The 13306-nt window shown below is 39.7% G+C and overlaps 1 non-coding gene across 1 annotated transcript; it reads right to left on the minus strand.

Moving 5' to 3' along the window:
- Positions 1-7654: 7654 nt before the first annotated feature.
- Positions 7655-7736, minus strand: trnal-uag (transfer RNA leucine (anticodon UAG)). Its single transcript has one exon. It is a non-coding gene; the product is annotated as a tRNA-Leu (tRNA).
- Positions 7737-13306: the final 5570 nt, after the last annotated feature.

Here is a 13306-nt window from a genome sequence, read left to right on the forward strand (position 1 = left end):
CATTACTGTGGATGTCCACACCAGAGACATCGTCACCGAGCTCATCAATGAAAGGGTACAGACGGCTACACACCTTCTCTTCAGAGCGAAGGGAATCATGGGTGTGGTCAGATCTGATTGGTCAGAAGCTGTTAATAAATCTTTTAAAAATAACTCCAGCTCTGACAGCAGTGCATATGCAGATCAGTTCCCAGGTTTATACAGTATGAACGCACTCATTATAAACTATCCACGCTATATCATCAGCGAGAATACCCAATTCGTATACAGTGAGATCGTATATATATCACATGTCGTTTTGTATGTGTTCACGTAGGTGGACTCGAGCAGTAACTCTGAGTGGCAGAAGCAGCTGTGCTAATACTGGGACGTGGATCTGGATAAGTGCGTGGCCAGAATGGCTCTGTATCAGTACGTCTACGGATATGAGTACCTGGGAGCCTGCCTCTGTCTGGTCATCATCCCGCTCACAGTAAAGACGTGTTAACAATACGTTAAGAATTCATAATGTAGTGTAGTGCATGTTATTATAATAACATTTATTTAAATACTATGCGTAATGCATTACGGAGGCTTTATAACATGCTTCGAATGCGTTTATCGCTCGTTATAGCTGTCTGAAAGAGTGAAGTCTTAAAGATGACCTTTCCATCAGGAACGCGTTTAATGTAAAAAAAAAAAAATCTTCTTGGAAATGACATGCTTGTGCTTGTTTGTGATGGTTTTTAGGACCGGTGCTACCTGTGTCTGATGGGTAACACCTCGAATAACATGTGTGTAGAAGGTGTGAGCTTGATCCTTTCACCGTTAGCCAGACAGAGCGCCTTCTTGTTGTCCAACACGGAGGTAATTTTCTCAATCCACAGGCACGTCCACAGGTACGTCATTCACCACCCACTTGTGCGTGTTGACGATGTCACTGCCGAGGGACGGTTTGATGGCACTCCACTCCAGTGTGAGAGGGTCGTCTTCACCATACAGCTCGTCCATGCTCACTGACTGCGGGTTGAGCACGTCGGTCTCGATGGGCTTGTAGAAGGGATTCACCTCGCAGCCCTCTGTCTCATGGAGAGTGCGCAGTGCGTCAGCGAGGGCACGGTACGCCGTTGTCTAACCGCCTCTTGTAGGGCACACCAGCAAGACGCCCGGGTGCACCAGCATGGTCTCGTACAGCTGGATCACCTTGGCGGTCATGCTGGGGAAGGGTTGCAGGGAGCGGGCGCATAGAGCTGCCTCGATGTTCGACTGAAGCACGCCGTAGTCATGCACGGGGACGCCCACACCAGGAACGAGGTCCGACTGAATACCGCTAAACGCACACAAGAAAGATTGGATTGACTCGATTGACACTAGGTTCAAGATTTTCAGATTATGGATGTTCAGATGTTCCAGGATTCTTTACTTTTCATCTGGTATAACATTACAAGGTGCTAATGTTATATACTTTAAATGCTTTTAAAAAAAAGTTATATAGTATATAATTACAGCTTTTTAGTTGCAAAGAATTTGCAAATGTCAGTTAATTGTATTTCCTAATTTGTCCTGGAATTTCCTCCTAGTGCCTGATTCCAGTGATTCTGTGATAATGATAATGTTTTGTCTCTCCACTTTTGATTTTACGTGTTATTCACATCCCTTGGTTTTGATTCTCTGGGTTATTGAAATCTCTTGGTTTTGATTCTCTGGGTTAGTAGAATCCCTTGGTTTTGATTTTCTGGGTTATCAGAAATCCCTTGGTTTTGATTTTATGTGTAATTTGAGAACCCCTGGTTTTGATTCTATGTGCAAGTGGAATAGCCCTTTTCTGGAACATAAGAGTAAGGTAGATGAGCTCTTTTTTAACCCTATTGGTAGTGATATCATAGTCTTCTTGAAACATATGGGTTATTTACTGGGTAAATACAGTATAAATACTGGAGCTTAAGCTCAGGGTATCAGATCACTTCTGAGAATTCTCATCGGTGTGGATCTCGTGTGGTGGAACGGAACCAATAAAGCTGGACCCTTGCTTCTTCTCACTCACGGCTGGTGTTTTTTTCTATCTCCAACTGGGCTCAGAGGTAGATGTGAGTATTGGCTTCTAAGTTGAATTTTAAGTGTTTTTGGGTAATAGGCTAAATTTGAGCCAACACCTTTGATACTCCATATGTAAGCTTTGGCGTTCTTTACTATTTATCAGTTTATTTTATTTTAAGTTCTGCATCATCCTTGAGTAACTTGTGCAGGTTGGAGTATCGTAGCGCTCTAATCAACACCACGTTCTCACTCAGGTGTGGGTTCTCTTGCATCAGAGACCTGGAACACACACACACACACACACACACACACACACACACACACACACACACACACACACACACACACACACACACACACACACACACACACACACACACACACACACACACACACACACTCAATTTATTCCAGCAAGACATCTGTTACATTTATAGATAGTTTTAATTAACAATTTAGAAAAAACAACGGATGAATCTAATCTAATCTAATCTAATATGTTCACCCTGCTCGTAGACGGACATACCCGGCCATGACGATAACAGAGTTGACGACTCTCATGCTGAAGTCGTAGTGGTCCTGCCGGGAAAGCTGCTTGCTGCACAGCTTATACAGCTGAATCATCTTCCTCGCCAGAGTCTCACTGGACTTGAAGCCCTCAGCTCACAAGTCCACCTACAGCAAAAAAGACAACATGAAACGGTTCTGTAACACGCCAGAATACATCCGTTATTGCGTTCATTACATAATGTAATGAATGACGGCACCCGAGCACACCTCTGCGATGACGGTGTGGTCGGGCACAATCATGGAGACGCATCTGAAGCGGCCTCCAGGTTGTCCCGGAGCTCAGTCCTGCCTGCGTAGCCTGGGTTCATCATGATTAACGCAGCTTCCTACAAATGGAAGCAGGGGAAATGATAACGATTCAAACCCTTGGTAATATTCTGAAATCGATTGCAACACTGAATGAGTCTGTTCCAAGAATCGATTCAGCACAAACCTCGAATTAAAGGTTAGGGGAACAACCCGCAATATTAAGTACATAGGATCATTATCATGATTAACAGAGCGATTCCTAATACCTGGTGTCAATTCGTAGATACCAGGTAATGGGAATAGAGTCGATTCAAAGGAATCAAGCCTTGGAGTCGACTCTATAGTCATTGTGAATATGGAGTCAACTCCAAAGCTTGATTGTGGGGGAAACATGACTGAAGAACCTTGATTTCTCAGTTTGGGAACAATCCCATAGAAATAGTCAGGAGACGCAGAGCGTTTGGCATTGTTGTGACAAACGCTGATTCTCACAGCTTTTTTTTAGTTTTTAATTACTCAACAACTAAGACACAAACCCCTCGTTTATTCCTTCACTTTCATCTTTCACTACTTTTTTTATTTTACATTTTGTTCTGATTCTTTCCCCCTGAATGTCTGGCTAGAACTTTCTGAAACTGGGAGCTAATGCTAAATTTAATGTTCTGTTAGAAAAGACAGCTTGATGTGTGATTTCATTAAATTCATTCGATTTAAATATCTTGTCTTTCTAAGAAAAACTGCTGATTAAGCAATGCACTATACCATATTCATGAGAAAGTAGAATGTTGTATTTGTTATTTGACATTTGTGTAAATTCAAAACGTCGTTTTCAGCTAGTGATTAAAGAATCGGTTCATGAGTCATCTTTGTCAGATATACTGGTGGCGCTTTCTGATTTTAGTCATTTAACCATTCAAAAGAGTTATTTGTGTGTGGAACAGTGTTGCATTGCACCCGCGAATACGTGCAACCTGGAATGGAAAATAAGATTTATTTTGTTCCAACACTTTTTTGTTGTTGTTGTTGTTGCTGTTATTGTTGCTCCAAAACTGAAAAGTGTTAAAATGGAAGCAGAAGTAAGTGTAGCTTCTTAAATTGTGTAGTGTAACACAGTGTTTTTCAATCTTTTTTGAGCCATGGCACATTTTTTACATTGGAAAAATCTTGTGGCACACCACCAACCAAAAATGTTACAGAATGACACTCTGTAGCCTAATACAGTGTATATAATTACAATATAGTTTCTCAATTTATTTATACTCACTCAGTGTGAAACCTGGGCCTGTTTAGATGAACACAAAGCTGATATCCTGGCAGGAATTGAAGAAAGGCATACACGAAGCTCTTCTTCAACAGCTCTCAGTCTCTCACTGTTTTTAGTTTTTATAGCAGTTAGGCTTGAAAAGCTCAGATCACACACATATGTTGTGGAAAATGGGAGCAATGTCAAAACTTTGCTGGCCAGAATGGGGAACTCCTTGGGAGCAGTCAACCAAAAACTGTCCAAAGAAAGTTCAACAAATCTTAGCTTTAAACCACGATCTTGTTTCAGTTCAGTTAGTTCCTCCTGCTCCTGTAAAGTCATGTCCTTTCCAACAGCAGTCAAGGCATTCAGTGGAGGCTGAAGAGAAATAAAATGACAACTTCTCCTCAAGAGTTTTCAGATGTTTACCTATTACCTCGCATAGTGCAGAAGGGTGATCTTGCCGTTCCTCTGTGAGTGGGAACATCTCAAGGTTGGCACTTTGCACATGTTGTTGCCAGAGGTGCACCTTTAAATGGAATCCATTTATTTTATCCATGCTTGTAAGCAGGTTCTCATTTCGGCCTTGCATCCGTGTGTTCGGTTCATTCACTAATTCTCTTGTCTCTAAGAAGGTAGGAGGCAATTACCTGCTGCCACCCGGACGAATATTACATTACTCTGCCAGTCACTATATTACAGCACAGACACTCAACAATGGCTTATTATTTGCAGATAATAATGAATAAATTTTAATAAAAAAGAATTTTAAGACTAAGTGAAATTGGACAATTTCTCAAGGCACGCCTGACGATCTCTCACGACACACTAGTGTGCCACGGCACAGTGGTTGAAAAACACTGCTCTACGGTATGTAGACTGTATTACATGCATGTTGAGGAGATATTATAATATTATACAGTATCTGGAAATATAGTGTGCGACTGCTGCTGAAATAAGGAAGAGATTTAGGATTCTCCTTTTCAAATCTGAAACCAAATTGCTGAAGCAGCACAATACTTAACTTATTTAAACTAAGCATTGGTGGTTCAGTGGTAGAATTCTCGCCTGCCACGGGGGAGGCCTGGTTCAATTCCCGGCCAATGCAGAAGTGAATTTTGAAAGTTAAGCCTTCACCAAAAGAACATTACAAGCCTTATCATTTCTGCCCAAACTAGACCAACTCCATGCTGCTGAAATATACAAGAGACTTAGGATGTTCCTTTTCTATTTTGAAACCAAACTGTTTAATCAGAACAATACTTAATGAAAAGCACACTCTGCATTGTCCTTAATCCTTTAAGATAAGCATCGATGGTTCAGTGGTCAAATTCTGACCTACCACACGGAATTCTCACCTGCCGCGCGGGGGCCGGTCACACGTAGGTGTAGAGCGCTGACTAGCCAATAGAAAGCGAGGAAAATCCAGGAGGAGGGTCAGACGAACCTAACGTAAAAACATCCGTTCAAATATTTATATTATTTTATCTGTTACATATTGTATCTATGTAATTTTTTAAAATCGGCATTGTCAACATTTACTATTCCGATACTCTTTCAGTGTGTAAAATTAACTGTTAAAGAAGAATGTGAAATTAACAATTTGTCAAAATTACAATAACTATCTAAATAATATATGCAGGGTGTGTTATAGTAAGTTATTGAAAATGTATTCCAAATAAGGACTAAGATTTTAAAACATTTACAAATACAAGCTAGATAAAACATATTTACAAATACACAGGACAATTTTGTTTTGTTTTTTTAAATACAATGTTGTCTATACACAATTCCACAATGGTATATATATATATATATATATATATATATATATATATATATATATATATATATATATATATATATATATATATATATATATATATATAGAGAGAGAGAGAGAGAGAGAGAGAGAGAGAGAGAGAGCGCACAGAAAACGTAGAATGAGATTCATGGACAACAGTATTACACAGGATTTGTAACTATTTACCAAAATCCAACCTTGTGCTTGGCTTGCAATCAGACATGTCATGCACAGACCTTAAATACTGTGTTTCACAACAAAGTTATTTTCTCTTTTCAACAATCCACCTCTGCCTCTCAGCCTCATAGAATGAGGATTGCTGAAACTCTGCCCACGTCGTCTCTGCATTCATTCCCTGTGCTTGATACAAGGAGAGCACTTTAGAAGGACAGTAAATGTATTTGCCTGCCACTCCAGGGAAACCAGTGTGGATATGAGGGCTATTGGGTCCTTGTTTTAGTGGCTGGTGGCAGAACCTGCACAGATGACCAGAAGGCCCTCTGCAGAGTATGCCTCAAAGACTTTCCTGGAGCAGTAGAAGTATTTAACATCACCAGCCTGCTAAAAGAAATGTACAGAGGAGCCATCACCCATGTAACGAGAATTTGGCTGACCACAAGCTAAACAGGATCTAATTTGTTTTTTTGGTGTCTTCTCAACTGCTGCCTTTGTCAGAGGTACGTCTTTAGGAACACCACTAGCAGGTGGATTGAACGGAGCGGGAGGCTGTATTGTTCCTGTCCACATCTTTTCTTTGAGGTGTTGACTTCTCTTGCAAAGAAGGATTGTCTTTAATGCTTCTTGACTCTTCAGATGAGCCCCGAAGTAAATGACCTGATGGGCCTCTCCTGAAGGACACGTTGATTCTCCCAGGGATTTTTTTTTTCTTCATGCTGATGGCCTGAATAGTACCCATAGATATGAACAATTAACATAAATAAATATATAAAAATAATTTAGTTAGTTATGAATTATGTTTTGTAAAGTAAAATTATGGTCACTGATTCTTTTAAAATAACTTGACAGGTTTCATATTAGAGTAAAAGATCAATGACCCAAAATTTAATTATACAACTATTGAAAAGACACACATCTACTCTAATATATTCTAACTTAATCTAACATAATTGTGTGATCTGCTCACTTGTTACCAAAAGACTTTATTTTAAGTGTGTGTTTGACTACTGAACAAACAACAGACACTGAACAGTAGACAATAGAAATTTCACTCGGCATACAAACGTATAATGATATTCCTGAATTGACACTACATATATAGTTTAAACCATTCAAATGCTATTCATAATATACCGATGTTTCTTTTGAGTAAATAAGCAATTTTGTTATTTATAAGTCACTTTGGTTAAAAGCATCTGCTAAATGAATAAATGTAAATGTAAGTGTATAGTTCACTTTACCTGCCGCCTAAGAGTGCTTTTTATTCTCAGGTAAAATGATGAATGTTAATCGCTGTCTGGGGAAAAAAGAAATAAACAAAAAGAGATGAAAGCTGAAAAAATAAAGCCAATAAAGTATTAACTGGTTTACGCGGTAGCAGAGGCAATTCAAAATGTAGATCTTCAAAAAAAAAAAAAAAAAGAAAACACCAAGTTTCGGAACAGCGACATGGAATCAACATGTGGTGAAAAATATATTGCATCTGTAGTGGTAAGGACTACCACTGAGAATTAACTGGAGAAATTAAGGAAAGTTGAGCATAACCACTTTCCACTCCGGGAAAGTTAAGCAGAACTACTTTCAGCTAACTACCCTGGCAACAGTGGGATTTGAACCCACGTCCCCAAAGAGACTGGAGCCTAAATCCAGCACCTTGGACCACTCAGCCACACTACCCCAGGCTGACGTGGTGGTAAACCCATTCGTGGTAAGAAGGTGACCGGGTCATTCCGCCGGACAACAAGAAATCTGGCATGGGCGCGACAAATGGGCTGTTGTGAGACTCAAGTGCCTTTAACTTAACCAGCTCTGCCGGGGACATCTAACCATTTCCAGCTGAAGACAGAGCTAAGGCGTGGTCTTTTGGACGCGATTCGTCTAGGCTTAAGACCCCATGGTCCACGGTCACATCAGTAGTGTTTGCGGAAGAGCTCTTCTGCTATGACCTTACATCCCACTTACGGTGGTGCTGAAGGTCTGTGAACCGTTTAGAACTTTCTATACATCTTCATTACCAGGACCTAAAACATCATAAGATTTTCATACAAGTATTAAAAGTAGATAAAGAGAACCTAATTAAAGAAACCAGACAAAAATATTACACATGGTCATTTATTTATTGATGAAAATGATCCAATATTGCATACCTGTGAGTGGCAAAAGTATGTGAACCTTTGCTTTCAGTATCTGGTGTGACCTCGGTGTGCAGCAAGAACTGCAAACAAACGTTTCCAGTAACTGTTGATCAGTCCTGCACATCAGCTTGGAGGTATTTTAGCCCATCCCTCATTACAGTACAGTTTCATCTCTAGGATGTGGGTGGGTTTCCTCACATGAGGTGCTTGCTTCAGGTCCTTCCACAGCATTTCTATTGGATTAAGGTCAGGACCTTGACTTGGCCATTCCAAAACATTGACTTTATTCTTCTTTAACCATTCTTTGGTAGAACGACTTGTGTGCTTAGGGTTGTTGTCTTGCTGCACAGCCCACTTTCTCTTGAGATCCAGTTTACGGACAGATGTCCTGACATTTTCTTTTAGAATTTGCTGGTATTATTCAGAATTCATTGTTCCATCTATGATGGCAAGCCGTCCTGGCCCAGATGCAGTGAAACAGGCCCAAACTGTAATGCTACCACCACCATTTTTCAGAAATGGGATACGGGTCTTATGCTGGAATGCAGTGTTTTCCTTCCCCCAAACATAACCCTTCTCATTTAAACCAAAAAGTTCTAGTTTGGTCTCACCTGTCCACAAAACGTTTTTTCAAGTAGCCTTGTGTCTTGTCCATGTGATCTTTAGCAAACTGCATGCAGGAAGCAATGTTCTTTACAGAAAGCAGTGGCTTTCTCCTTGCAATCCTGCCACGCACACCATTGTTGTTCAGTGTACTCATTATGGTGGACTCATGAACATTAACATTTGCCTATGCAAGAGAGGCCTTTAGTTGCTTAGAAGTTACCCTGGGATCCGTTGTGACCTCGTGGACAATTACATGTCTTGCTCTTGGAGTGATCTTTGTTGGTTGACCACGCCTGGGGAGGGTAACCATGCTCGTGAATTTCCTTCATTTGTACACAACCTGTCTGACTGTGGATTGGTGGAGTCCAAACACTTTAGAGATATTTTTTTGAACTTTTCCAGCCTGATGAGCATCAACAACTCTTTTTCTGAGATCCTCACAAACTTCCTTTTTTCATACCATGATACACTTCCACAAACATGTGTTGTGAAGATCAGACATTGATAGATCCCTGTTCTACAAATAAGACAGGGTGCTCACTCACACCTGATTGTCATCCCGTTGACTGAAAACACCTGACCCTAATTTCCCCTTCAGACTAACTGCTCATGCAGACGCCAACAATGTCTGCACCATGCACGCTTCCTTTACAGAATGCGCTTAAGCAAGGTCTTTACAAGAAAAATAGGATCCAAACCCACATGGGCTGTGCCCAGCGGATTGGCAGTTCATCACCTTAACCTCTTGCTGACATAGCTCACGCATATGAAATTACATCCCGGTGTGTGGAGCAATAAAGTGGTTTCGGTGCAGGTTCTTTGCCACTGTCGTCTGGACTGTGGAATGCGTTCTGCGTTGATGGACCTCCAGAGACGCCAGAGCCTTACAGCAGCTGTGGCCAAAGCATTGAAATACAGCTCACCGTTGCAAAGCCACAGTGTTAGCTTTTCACATTTCTCCACCCTCTCTAGTGCTAGCTCAGGGACCTGTACAAAGCTTCCTGTTTGTAGGCATGAGACAGACTGCAACAAAGCCAGATATTGCTGGAAAGAGGAGGCAAAGTAACAAGTTTGCGATGAGGATGGGATTTGAACCCACACATGCAGAGCACAACGGATTAGCAGTCCATCACCTTAACCTCTCGGCCACCTCACCCGAGGCCTGCTGCTTTTAACGAAAACTATGCAAATGAGGGTTTAATGTTCGCTGACTAGATGACTGCTTGAAGTCTTGAAGTATGAGCTGTGCCGTCATATAAACTGAAGGGTGACGATGCGGCGAGATGGCCCAGAGGTCTCACAGAACAGGACAATTCCATAGTTGAGCCATCGCAATGCAATCCAATCCTTGGTCGGCTAGGTACAGACTACCTATGGACTGCCCATCTCAGCGAGTTAAATTTCTTTGGAAAATGTAACTTTTACCCGTGACCTGAGAAGGATTACGCGGTATAGAAAATGGATGGATGGAAATGTAACTTTTATCCTTACCTGGATATACACAACGACTGTGGAAAAGGGGGGCATGAATTGGGACATTCGTGAGGCAGCATGCTGTGGCCAAAAAGCGTTGAAATACAGCTCATGGTTGCGAAACACGTAGCCACAGTGCTAGCTTTTCACATTTCTCCATCTCTCTCAAGGATATTCAGCTGGCCTGCCGTATTCGCGGAGAATGCACTTAAACAACAACTCCGTCTAATATACACAAAGGCTCTTTTAAGAGTCACTTCATCGTCTCAGAAAACAGCTAATTTTATTTCTTGGGCTGTTTGAATATTTAGATAATATACAAAGAGAAGGGGACACATATTTATATATATATATATATATATATATATATATATATATATATATATATATATATATATATATATAACTTTATTATGATAAATATACTGCTATGTATATTACATAATGTTTGTTTGTTTTATAGATGATGATGAACAGTGCAGAAGAGCCGTGTATTGTCCTTATGTGAAAACTAGACAATGCACAGTAATAACGCCGATGAGCTGTGTCTGTGTACAGTAGCCAAAATCTGCCTTCTGTTCCAGGTGGCGTTGTGTCTTGTGCTGGATGGAGCTTGACTGCCCTCGTGTGTCCAGTTTAAATATTAGAACGTGGTATGGAGAGAAAAGGATATACATATATATCTGTGTGTGTAAATGATGCTTTCTATCAACATTAGAAAAAGGTTAGTTATTAATTTTGTATTTTTACGATAAATATAGTGCTATGAATATTACATAATGTTTGTTTTTATAGAAGAGCCATTAATTGTGGTTATGTCCGAACAATACAATGCACAGTGATGAGCTGTGTCTGTAAAATAGCCCAAACCTACCTTCTACTTCAGGCGGCGTTGTGTGTTGTGCTGGATGGAGCTTGACTGCCCTCCTGTGCCCAACCTCGGGAACGGCAATTTCCCAGCAGCGGTATTCTGTCATAGGAGTACATTTGTAGTTAGGCCCGAGTTGGGTAAGAAATATTACATGGTTTATATTACTGTGTCCCCTTTTTAACCCGTTCATGATCATTATTGTATACATTACAAAGATAAAGGTAATGTTCTTCCCTATTTGTGGATATTCTCGAAGTGAAATAGATGAGCTCCACCTAGGGAACACTAAGTTATCTAGGAGCAGTGATGAGAATGACATGTCTAATAACATTAGAAATACATTAATAATGTTATTATAATCGAAATCAAGGTGTGCACTTTAACATTATAAAATATACATACACAGCAAAATCCACAGAAACAAATCCACTCTATTGAAGTTCATTTCAACACTTTTAAAGTGTCCGGAGGGGTCCACACTCCACAGTGTCATTTTAACACTTTAATAGAGTTCACATCAACTCTTTGTATAGTTGAAATTGATCACTACTCAAGTGTTAGTTTCTCAACACCAGTGTGTAGTGTTAGAAATTAATTCTCATAGGAGTAATTCATTAAATCTCATAGTGTTAATTGCATACTATTAAATGAGTTGCCTCTAACACTATAACGGTTAATATGCTACTGCACAGTTAAAATAACATTTAAATGATTACAAATCTAAAAGGCAAATAAAGAAAAAAAACAAGTTGGTTGCTTTATAATAGTTTTCTTTTTTCAAGGGTGTTAACATTACTGACCGCTCAGGTCAAGTCTTTCTAAATATAACAATTGGGCACTATGTAGTCTCTTTGTTTATTCTCATTAGAGCACTGCTGATCAAATGGCCTAAAATGTGTCAGTTCATTCACAGAGATGACAGAAAACTCATCCATTTGGTTATCTTCTATACAGTATAAACTGAAGTGGTCATCATAGTACATGATTTTTACATTGCAGGAAATAATGAAAGCACTCTCTTCATATATTATTATATCACAGATCTTTTTGAACACAGGGAGATCATAGGTACATCCAGTGCATATGAACACACCAATCTGATACTCAGTACCATAATGTCTGACCCACTTTGTACTTGTAACACTCAAACAGGCTTCTAAATATAATGTCTGACTGAGTTCTTCCCCACCTTGCAAGTTACAGATGGTTTTTGATGTAGGACCAAATTCAAACCTTCTAAAACAATCATTTTCATAGTTAAATGCCAATTGACGTTGATGTTGCTCCAATAATGATTTAATGAGATTCTTGAAATTTTTGCAACATCTTTTGAAAATATGGTTAAAAATTAGCTTCAAATCACATTCACCACATATGGATAAGAGATCCGATTTTTTTATGCATCTCAGATAGTGCATCATCAAGTGGTGCTTGGGAATCGACGTCTTGTCAGGAAACAATTCTTTGAATAGAGTATGGTGATCTCAGATCAGATTACCTAATTGATCAAAACAGTGATTTATTCTTCTACAAGTGTCTGAACTTGTACTTTCAGGAGTAACAGTTTTAAGAACTGCATCTCGTGCTTGGATTTTAACATCATTAACAACTTCTTCCATTGAACAAACAATTGTTTGGACAGCACTTTCAGAAGGACCTGATGCTTGCAAATGAGCAACAATTGATCCACACATTGAAGCTGACTTCAGTTACAACAGAACTTTGTGAAGGATGTAAAGTGGCAACAGAATTTGGGCGATCATTTGAACATTCCGCCTCATATTGTCCCTGAGTGGAAAGATCCTGATTAGTATCAATCTCTTGATCCATAGTGTGACTATGTACCTTGCTGAGGTGATTTCAGAAGCCACTATAAGCACAAAATGATAACGGGCAACCTGGCTCTCCACAATTTAAATGTAACTTTTTGCTAGGATATAAACCATGTTGAAATTTTAAATGTTGACAAAGGAACCAAACAAGTTCTGAGGTGTGATTTACATTCAAAACATGTGAACATCTTCAAGGCTGTTAATCTCGCTGCAGCAATCTCTCTTTAATTATTTTTTTAAAGACTGGAACATTTTTAAAGTACAAAACAGTTTATACTAACCATTGTAGTCCTCAGATTCAGGTTCAGTTCCTGACAGCAGCTCGCCCAT

This window comes from Ictalurus punctatus, unplaced genomic scaffold (assembly GCF_001660625.3).
Source record: "Ictalurus punctatus breed USDA103 unplaced genomic scaffold, Coco_2.0 Super-Scaffold_100046, whole genome shotgun sequence".
In the NCBI taxonomy this organism is placed as follows: Eukaryota; Metazoa; Chordata; class Actinopteri; order Siluriformes; family Ictaluridae; genus Ictalurus; species Ictalurus punctatus.